Source organism: Sinocyclocheilus rhinocerous, unplaced genomic scaffold (genome assembly GCF_001515625.1).
Source record: "Sinocyclocheilus rhinocerous isolate Xijiao unplaced genomic scaffold, SAMN03320098_v1.1 scaffold252, whole genome shotgun sequence".
In the NCBI taxonomy this organism is placed as follows: domain Eukaryota; kingdom Metazoa; phylum Chordata; class Actinopteri; order Cypriniformes; family Cyprinidae; genus Sinocyclocheilus; species Sinocyclocheilus rhinocerous.
This window is the reverse complement of record NW_015625591.1, coordinates 395544-406276: the sequence shown is the minus strand read 5'-3', so window position 1 is coordinate 406276 and position 10733 is coordinate 395544. Positions and strand designations below refer to the sequence as shown.

The 10733-nt window shown below is 38.3% G+C and overlaps 1 pseudogene; it reads right to left on the bottom strand.

Annotated features, from left to right (window-relative positions):
• Positions 1 to 3643: 3643 nt before the first annotated feature.
• Positions 3644 to 10733, bottom strand: part of LOC107757887 (inactive serine protease PAMR1-like) — an 8057-nt pseudogene continuing 967 nt past the window's right edge.

Here is a 10733-nt window from a genome sequence, read left to right as displayed (position 1 = left end):
AAATCTGAAACTGATATTGAACATGATTAACAAATAATCTTTTGTCAAAATCAGATTTTTCCTGAATATGTCATGTGGCAAGGCACTGCTCATTAGGAAAGGCTAACTAAATTACTACAGTTCTCAAGGGTCATGCAGCTTGATTAAGTAACACCAGCATGTGGCGCATCACATGTGTGATGTCTGCGTGTGCATCAAATGTGTGATGCAGATATTTGACCTAAGGTACATCAAAACATACACAATCCAAAGTTAAAGTTAATAATTTAATAAAGTAATTTATATGCATCTTTGAAATGAATGATGTCCTGTATTAAAAAAACACACACTTGAATTAATTTAATTTTGGTTAAAAAGGGTAACACCGTTAGACACTCCATATTACATGTTACATCTACTAGCAATAACAGTAAATTGTGTATATTTCGATGCAACTAACCCTAACCTAACCCTATAAGCACGTTACACTGCAACAAGGTACCTTAAAATAAAGTGTAACCCCAAACAATTATGATTCAAGTAATTGATTCAGATAATCAAGTCTCCAATTACGTAGGTCATTTAGACTCAAGTGCAGACTTTTCACACTCCCCGGTTTCAGAGGTGAGATAATGGAGGATCAAGTAAGAAAACTGACAGGTCTGTACCAGCCTTGAGAGCATCACTGAGGTCAGTGGTCTGTGTTACTTATAAATCATGCATCAGTGAGAATAAATAAGTACATTTCAAGATAAATTCACCATATTGAAACATGTTATCAAACATGTTACAAGAAACCTAAAGCTGATCCAGTGCTACAGGAATAAGTGGATGTGTGCAGACGTAGATAACATTGTGCCAGGCAGTGATATGTTATTGTTGTATGTTATTTTTGTACAATTAATAAAGACGCATTTGTATGACATCTGATCAAATTAAAGATTACATTAAATATATTGCTTGTGTGACACCACAGGACTATTTAGAGTCACAAACAAGCCATGCACAGATCTTTTCGTCCATATTGTGGTGTACATCCAAGTGAAACTGATTATCAAAAAAATAGAATAGCTTTTGAGATGTGGCCCTCGCACTCAACCATGAATTCAAGCTTGCAGAGTCGATTGTGAAGGGGCGGGATTTAAGCAAACTGAATTATTGGAGAAGTCCAGTGAACAACACCAGAGAGAAGACTGTTGTTTTCACCAGAAGATCAAGTTATGATTTTTTTTTTTTTTTTGTTTAATGAAACATCCACATGGATGAATCATTCACAATAAGATGTGTAATATGCACTTAAAAACATTCATGCCAACTTTAAGTAAACTTCAACAAGCTAAAAAGTGACTCAAAGTGGTTGAATAATTGATTAAATAAATAATTGATTAAAATTGACAAAAAAAAAATAATAGAAATGGTTACTAAAATTAATGCATATACATTTAAAATAAATATTAACCTATAATATTTGTTGGGAAAAGTTCACATCCGTATTATTAGTTAACTACCCACAGTTGGATAAGTTTTGAGTATTGCCTCTACACTCTCAGAAAAAAGGTACAAAAGCTGTCACTGGGGCAGGACCCTTGAAAAAGGTTCTAATATGTACCTTTTAGGTACTAATAAGTACACTAGGCACTAAAATGTACCTTTAAGGTACCAAAATGCAGCCTTTAAAAAGGATACAAAGGTGTACCTTTTGAAAAGTTACCGCCCCAGTGAGCTTTTGTACCTTTTTTCTGAGAGCGTATAGTACCTTATGCACAAATTGCTCATTGTAAATTACTTTATTGTTATTCATTTTAAACTTTGATAATTTTTTTTAAATAATCTTACCTTGAGACCATACTTGTATTGATTTCGGCATCTTTCAGCTTAAACACTTTTTGTAGGATTTAAGTGCAACCACTCCCACAACCTCCCACAATGCAATAGTTTCACATGCGATGCTTAGTCAGCGTAAATAAATTCTGCAATGTTTGTCATTACTGAGAGGAAGGCTTTAATACTTTAACACGCTTTTCACAATTCTCACTAAATGCATTTAAAGACTGTTTGCAAAGTATGAGTCAACTAAGTACATAAATGAAGCATGTTTCCAAAGAAGAAAGACTTTAAAGTTGAATTTTTGGATGAAGCACAATATCACTCTTATTGTTCCTCAGATTATCTTGCAAAAAAGTTAGATAAACAGACAAACCCAGAAACCATAGACAAACATATACAGCTCTGCCTAGACTTGCCCAACTTCAAGAAACGTACTGAATCCCCTTTCACTATTAACATCCAACAGATTGTGTACATTCATAACACACACACACACACACACACACAGGGCCGTCATGGTTGGTCCCCTTCAGTCTGCACCAGTTGCAACTCCCTAAGGGTGGCCCCCACCACACACACACACACACACACACACAGGGCCGTCATGGTTGGTCCCCTTCAGTCTGCACCAGTTGCAACTCCCTAAGGGTGGCCCCCACCACACACACACACACACACACACACATGCACAAGTAGACACATGCACAAGCATAAGGTCAGGATCCTACCCTGCAGATTATAGGTAGTAACAGATTAGCTTCTACACCCTCTATATTCAGACACACAACATCACAGAAGAGAACAACCCCCAAGGATGCCCAACCCAATGATGCTACACTTCTCTATTATTACAGAATTTTTGTCATCCTAAACAGTGCATTTTGAATTGTTGAAAGATTACTCTGTCAGTTTATCTGTATTATATATATATATATATATATATATATATATGTGTGTGTGTGTGTGTGTGTGTATATAAATTCATAAAATTCATAAATATAAATAAATTAATAATTCATATTGTATATTTTAAATAATATACATTTATATAATTTTATGTGTATTTATTAATATACTTTTTAGATAATTTTTATGATACTTGAATGATTTCTGAAGGATCATGTGATACTGAAAATTGGAGTTATGGCTGCTGAAAATTCAGCTTTGCCATCACAGGAATAAATTAAATTCTAAAATATATTAAAATAGAAAGCAATAATTTTAAATAGTAATAATATTTCACAACATTACTTTTTGGATCAAACTAATTTAGCTTTGTTGAGCATAAGAGAAAAACAAAACAAACAACCAAACAAACAAAAATCTTACTGACTTTTGAACGGTAGTGCATGTATACTGTAAATAAAAATAAGGATTTAGATAGATTTGAGAAACCTCTACATTAAATTATAATAGCATCAGTGGTCAACACTAGTTAGGTTGCTGGTTTAATCCCTGTAAGGAATGAGCCATGAGTTATCACCAGTGTGTCCTTAAGGAGGGCACTTAACCTCAGGATGCCTAAGGGGGCCGTCCTTGTAAGTGTGCTGTAATCTTTGAGTAAAGCTGATAAAATGACAACAAGGAACATTTGTTAATAAAAACACTAAATACAACATTGTGTTTCTCAAATTGAATTTATTTAAATGCATTTTGAATAATAAATACACTGTCCCAGTTTTAGTTGACAAGGGCTGCACTAAAGGCAAGAATAAATACATATTGATTGTGTAAAAAGTTTGAGCAAACTGGATTGTGAAACATCTTGAAGAGAGAACAAAGACAAGCTAAGGCCTGCAAACCCAGTGACTGAATTCAAATGGAACGCTTCCTCTTCATTTTACCATGCAAAAACATATCCTCATACACACGCAAGGCCATAAAGTAGTTGTGAAATTCCAGGTTTCACACTTTCTCCTATTAATGAACTTTTGATTTTTGACTTCTCTAATATGTTTTTTGCCAAACAACTTCTCTGTCAAATGAATGTGAAATCGCAAAGGACAAATGCGACATGCATCATCTCCATTTTCTATGATCTGGAACATGGAAAATGCTATACAGAAAATCGTGCTATAATATTTGATATAGAGCTCTATGTAATGTTCGTTTCAATCCAGTTTTTAAAGTTAGATACCTGTGTGTAGACTGTGTACAAATCTGGATTACAGCCCTGCAGATCATATCCGAAGCTCACTAGCCCCAGCAGTTCCCAAGCATGATGAGAATCAGTGTCCTCTGCTCTGCTGGGGTGAAAAGGCTCCAGCCCTAAAGTGGGTTGGGAATCAGCAGAGGGTGAAAGAATGATCCCTCCGGTTTCAGAAGTGCAGATCATGGACGGGCTGAGTGGATGTTGCCGTCCACATAGCATGTTGTCAGTCATACTGATCGGTACGCCGTGTTTGCTGAATTGCCTTTCGCACTTCGCCACATCGGCTAATTCAATCAGTCCGGTCCGGGCCGCCTCTGAGTCTGTGTGTGCCCTGTGTTGGCCTGCACGGGCCAGCCAGTGAGGAAGGCCTGCTTTGCAGTGACCTCTCCACCCTGCCGATACGGCAGGCACACAGGAGACACATACTCACTGATTCGAGCTTTGTCCACCAGCTTCAGCATGGCCAGGTCGGCGTCTAAGACGTGTGGATCGTAGTCCGGATGGATCGAGATCTGAGCAATCTGTGTGGGAACAGAGATGATGAAAGACTTGAACTGAAAGAGGCTGTTTGGTTTGAGAAGTAAATAATCCTACAGAATACCTGGCAAAGCCTAATCATAGATTATCGATAATTATATGTGTATATTTAGTCTGCAGTATCCTCAGTATGGCTGTGGGCTTTCCAAGAACTTTCCAAGACATAAAATATGGCAATGCTGTTAGATTATGGAAAGGTCTTGTTCTGTTAACGTAACTCACAAATAAGAAGATAAACTAAAAAAAAAAGGTGCGTGTTTGAATTGCATTGGTAATTTAGATTAACTGAAGTGATTTAACTGAAGTAACTTCTGCATCTTCTGCCTGACTGCTTTCAGTGTAGTCTGAAAACACTTACCTGTATGTGCTGTAGTCTCTTGTTCTCTCTAAGGTCACTGAGGTAATGTTTTCCCATCACTACATTTAGATCATCTGAATTGAGTGCTTCAGTCCGTCCAGGCTTCGCCACACAATGAGCGGCCACCACGACCCAGTGCTGGTTGACCAGAGCCCCGCTGCAGACGAGCTACCATCTCTGGTCCTTCTTAATCCATTCTTTCTCTTCCTCTCCCTCCTCGTCCTCATCTATGGCAAATGTGTCCCCACGTCTTTTAGTCCTTGCCATAAGAGGACTGGCATTGTACAGACGGATATATATGGCAGCATGGCATGGCCAGTGAATCTCTGTGAAATTTTGGGGACTGGCAGATGGCAATTTACCGCATACTGGAAGAGAGTGAGTACCTGTTCTGTGAGTGAGTGAGTTCTGGCACAAATTTCTAATTTAATCAGATTATTAGTGAATGCCATTTTTGGATTATTGGAATAATAATGGGATTTTGCTTTGTTAGCCTACATCTGTCAAGGTTATTATAGTGCATATAATATTTGTAAATAGGAAAACCGGTTCAACATTATGCTGTAAATGTAAAATGCTATATATATTTGTAAATAGGAAAACAGAATACTTAACATGCTGTAAATGTGTTAGTGCTTCCCCCACCTGGTGAACAGGAGAAATGACGTCCACTCCACTTGCCAGTCTTTAGGAATGTGCGGCGTGCACTACCTGAATGCTTGTAAAGCGCTGAAACACACTCATATTCTATGCTGGTGTACACATGGTGGAAAGTTGGTGGCAAATCTCCAAAAACAGGAAATGCTTTCTCCAGTGTGTCTGCTTCAGTCACTCTCTGAATGGATGCAGAGTAGAGCTTGTGGACTGGACTTTTCCTAGCATTAAAAAGATAAAATGAGGATCTAACTTTACCAGTTCAAAACCACACTGTCACAAAGAAATGAAAAATGTCTACCTGGAAGGAGGTTGGTATTTTAAGACCTTCTGCCGCACAAGTTTTGAAACTTTAGGTTCTCTACAAGCTGTAAAACAGTTTAGGTGTTCAAGTTCACAGTTTGTTTGCAAACGGTATTTCATAATTGGTTTCAAACTCGAAGTAGAGACGGTACCTCTCACACACAGAGGCTGACTGCCGCTCCAGGTCCCATTCTTCTGGCATGTTCTTTTTGAGTCTCCACTGAGAATATACGTATGGTTGCAGAAATATTCAACATATTTTAATCTGCCATCAGAACCTGAAACCTCAGTGGAGTATCCATTGTGGAGTTGTGGTGGAGGTGGACAGTCTTTTATGATTGCTTCTGTAATTCAAATAACAGTAGAATGGGTCACTAAAATTTGCAATGATCCAACAACCTTTTTTACTAACAAAACAGATTTTTAGAGCATTGCTTACATTTAAAATACTATATTTTTCATACATTTTAAAATGCTGAAAGTGCAAAATAAAAGCTGATGTTCTGTGATCTCAAGTTCAAAGAAGCCTGACTCCCAGGGATACATCTACACCTGACCTTGATTGTAAGCAGCTTTGTCAAAGGGTGTTATACCAAAAGCAGTTGTCATAACTACATAAGTGTCAGCATACCCTTTATGCATACAGGAGCACTTCCACTCCAAGTGCCATTGGGAAGGCATGCCTGCTGAGATGCTCCCTTAAGCTTGTACGGTTTATAGCAAAGATACTGAACCGAAGTGAGGATGTCACCTTCCTTGTACCGCAAGAAGAGATCTCCGTGTGCAGGCTTCTTGGGAGTTGCACAGAGAGGTGGTGCTTGTCCTTGTGTACAACAGTACAATATTATGACGCATTAAAAATTAAACTTTTTTTTTTTTTGCTGAGAAATGAGTTTTAAAGCAATCTCTCCACAAGTGTGAAATCATAAAGCCCACTCAGCAAAAACAATAAAAAGCCACAAAGAGGTCCATAAATCATTGTTATTGTAGCCATCAGACACAAAACGAATATGCAGAGAGTTTCCAGAACTTCTGATTGGTGAAGGGCTTTCATCCCCACAGTATCTGCCAATCACAGGCGACGTCAGACTGTTGCCATCCCGCACCTCTACATAGTCATATCGACAACTATGGTCAGACTCCAGGCTAATCATTGAGACCCTGAACACATGTGAACATTGAGAAACTGTATTGTGATAACATACTGTACATATTTGGAATATAATAGCTTCTTCAAGCTGATTCAGTTGAGAAACGTTTAAACTACAAATTATTATTTATCAGCGTTGTAGCATTTACAGTAGATACCTGAGTTCCATCGTGGCTCCTTTGCCAACCTGTAGTGTCCATTCACATTTGGCATTGATTGGATAACTTTCTAAAGTCACATGACCATGTGGTCTCCGTATAACTTCTCCGCAAGCTAAAGATGGCCAGAACAGTGTGTATCTAAAATTATTTATATATTTGTGACAATAAAAAGCAATAAAGGTATACGTCATGTATTAAAAGGATTCTGTAAAGAACCGAAAGACTCACTGAGACAGTCTCCACCAGACCACCCTCGACGACATGATGTGCAGTACCTGCCTCTGATGTAGAAATCATCCTTGGTCAGCCAGGTGCCATTGTTGCAAGTCTTGCAGTTGTCAAAAATGCTGCAACCTTGGTGGATACAAAAATTATTTACTTAATAAATAATTAAAGTTTATGAAAACAGCAAATGGAACTCATAAATAAATAATAAACAAATAAATGAAGTACGCTGAAGCTCATATATTTTTTAAAAAATCAATTTTGCCCGTGCATGCAATATAATCCATAAAATGAACTGCTCAGATTGAAAAAATACACTTGCAGGTCTTCTAAAGTTCAAAACGTCTAACAAAGTTGTGTTCCCTCTTACCCTGGTGAATGATGCAGGGGTCACACTCATCCAGAGCGTTTCGACAGCAGGGTACAGCATAGCCCACTTTCGTTCCCTGAGATGGGCACTTACATGAAATCTGCTCATACTAACAGCAGGTACGGCACATGGCATTCCACTGTGGGCCAGGACACTTATCCTCCTGCGACCTATAAACTAAATCAAGCAGACTAGATGTCAGAGACAGAATGCCTTGCATGCTTTTTTAGAATTCATGTGACTGACTTTAAGTGAACGATGCCTTCTTCAACTGAAGTGTTCACTGTGATAAGTTTCATTTGGCATGTTAGAGGAAAAGTCAATTTATCTTCCAATTCAATCAGTGAAAACTGATGTGATGGTTTATGAGGGAATAGTGTGCCAGAGAAAAATGTAAAATGTTATAATGCTATAGACAACCAAGTCCATCTTTAAAGGAATAGTTCACCCAAAAAGCAAATTTGCTGAAACTGTACTTAGCTTCAGGTCATCCAAGATGTAGATGAGTTTGTTTCTTCATCGGAACAGATTTTAAATTTAGCGTTACATCACTTGCTCCCCAGATAGCAAGCAACCATTGAAACAATGTTAAAGGTGCAGTAGGAGATCTTGGAAAATGCTAACTTTAGCCTGATAGCACTGGAACGTCCCACCCTCCCTGCAATCACCGTCCAAAGCCACGCCCCCTGAACGCATTTATGCTCACAGACCATGAGACAACATTACTACAATAGGCTACATCAGCGGTTCCCAATTCCAGCCCATGTTCCAAAGTGAAGTAAACTTCAACGGATTTCCCCTGCTCAGGGAGTAGGGAGCAATGAACACTGTGTAGGGATCATATCGATCGGAACACAGTTCATGCACGTAGCTCACTTCTAACGAGCTGGCGCGAGGACTGGATTAACCACTGGGCTACATCATGTGTCATTCACCGGTGAGAAAACTTTGTTTCTCACTGCAGTGAGTACTACAATACCAGGAAGGAAGATCGGGTTGTTGATGTTTGTCTGCCATCCTCGCTCTGTCTGCACAGCGTGCGTGAACACGTTGATGACATATCCTGTCTGCGTATGCAGACAGATATACATATGTTGACAGGCAGGTAGGAAAGCATATTAAAATGCTCGGACCGAACATTTCTTGATCCTACGCCTTCCACAGTATATATTTGGGGGCGTGTTAGAACGAGCCATTTTAGGTAGGCGTGGCTGACTCTTAACTTTTATAAAGAATATCTCTTTGGATTTGAGACTTTAGTCTTTGCAACTTTACAGATCTTCTTTATGCACCAAGAGCTTGTAACACTCCAAAGAGAAAGAAAAAATTTAAATCGCATCATATGACCCCTTTAAGAGATCATGTGTGACCAGGACCTTTTCAAAAACACTGGTAAATTTGTTCTGGTAATTTACCGGCATGAGAAGTTGCAACATTACCAGTAAATTACTGGCAATGTGTTCTGTGTGAATGCAGAATGAGAGTACGAGTTCAGAACGTGCTGATGAATTAAGTCTGCTTTCGGCCAATCATAAAGTTCTTATGGAGATGACGTGATTACTCTGAGCTGTTTACGGTAAGCTCCGCTGCTTTTTATTAGTTTTATTATGTGCTAGATGGACATCTTTGACCGTTGCTCTGTTACTCAGTTCCACTATTACCCCCTGTCCGCTTCAAGAAATCTGTTAAATGTTGTTGGAACTTTATTCATAAAATTCCTATTAAATAATACTAAAGCAATATGCATACACATTTTAAGAATTTAGAAAAATGTATGGTTTATTCATACACTTTAATAACTTGTTTTTAATTAATGTGTATTATTAGATTCAGTAACAATAAATCAAATGCAAATAACAAGCACGCAAAACAAAGGAACTGAGAAATAATTAGATAGATGCATGCCATGTCAGGTGGTTCAACAAACAAGACTTCTGTATAGGATGCACCTGTGTTTTCTTTCTATTAAGGAAGCATCAGTTAGACTACTGAGAAGTGCACATGCAGAACCAAAATGTGCTTATACCAATCAGTGCGCATTTTCAAACTCCAACTGGTGTTTTTCAACCATTTTTAAATATGCCTACTAAAATCATGAAGGCCCACCCCTAAACCAAGCCCCCTGTGGATTAGATCAAAACGCCTAAAGCAGTTGAAAATGGCCATCATGGTTTGACATGCCCCACTGATTGAGAAACACCCACTAGTGTTCTGCAGAGATACATGCCTGCATAATTTTGTGGTCATCAACTACAAATCACTAGTTCAATGTTAGTTCAATGCCACTGTCTCTACCCATGTGTGCTGTTGACTTCCATCGAAATTTCAATGCTGATCCAACATACGTTAAACACTGAAATGTCAATCTCAACTAAAATGATGGTTTGAATCAAAACTCATCATTGTATAATGTCACCATGCTATCTGGGTCACCAGTGGAGCAATGGGTGCTGTCAGAATGCAAGTCCAAACAGGTGATAAGAACAACCATAATCAGTGGTGTAATAACGAAGTAATAATACTTCGTTACAGTACTTAAGTATTTTTTGGGAGTATCTGTACTTTACTTGAGTTTTTATATTTCAGCCAACTTTTACTTTTACTCCACTACAGTTCCTAATTAAAATGTATACTTTTACTCCGATACATTTCCCCGAAGCATATTCGTTACTTACTACAAAATAGTCAGAAGTCAAAAGAACACGGACTGCAAGAAAACAGGTTTGACGAATCAGTGGCAATTTAGACTCCTGCTTTGCTCAAGTGCAAACAAGTGTGCGCACAACCGCAGATGATTTAATTTTCCACTCAAGTTGAGGCTGGGGTGTGCGATATACAGTATATCTTCTGCGATAATATGGTAAGTGTTGTTGTAATGATGTGCGATCTGACATTATCAAGTAGGCTATATCACCAAATCACACACAGAGTTCACGCACGTGATTTATTAGTCTATTAAAACTCAAAATTCAAGGCATTCTAAATTGTAGAGGGCAAAAATGCTTCTGTATGCTCTT